The sequence below is a fragment of the Calonectris borealis genome, chromosome 27 (genome assembly GCF_964195595.1).
Source record: "Calonectris borealis chromosome 27, bCalBor7.hap1.2, whole genome shotgun sequence".
In the NCBI taxonomy this organism is placed as follows: Eukaryota; Metazoa; Chordata; class Aves; order Procellariiformes; family Procellariidae; genus Calonectris; species Calonectris borealis.
In genome coordinates, this window is record NC_134338.1 from 4,534,972 (window position 1) to 4,535,404 (window position 433).

Below are 433 nucleotides of genomic sequence, written 5' to 3' on the forward strand. Positions count from 1 at the left end.
GTGGGGCTTTCCTTCAGCGCAGGTGGCGTGGGGGGCGGCCGGGCACAGCGCAGCATCCCGGGGGGTGACGGCGGATTCGGGGCTGGCGCCTGGCCGGGCGCTGGGAGCGACGAGCAGGAGCCCGCGCGGGGGTGCCCCGGCCCCGCGTTTGGGCAGAAATAGGTGGATTTGAGAGTTTGCGTGGGAAGGGAGGGGAGCGAGGGAGGGGCGCGGCGGCGGCAGCCTGCGATCGCCGCACCGGGCGGGGTGGGGGTTCAGGGGCGCTGCCCCGCGTCCCACTCCGCATCCCCCCCCGCCGGCGGGCGCGTCCAGCGGAGGGAGCGGGCGGGCGGCGGGAGCGGGGGGGGCTCCGTAGGGCTGGTCCCTCCCGGCCGGGCGGCGCCGGGGGGCGGCGGGGGCGGGCGCTCTCCCTGCCGGCGAGTAGTACAGTCCG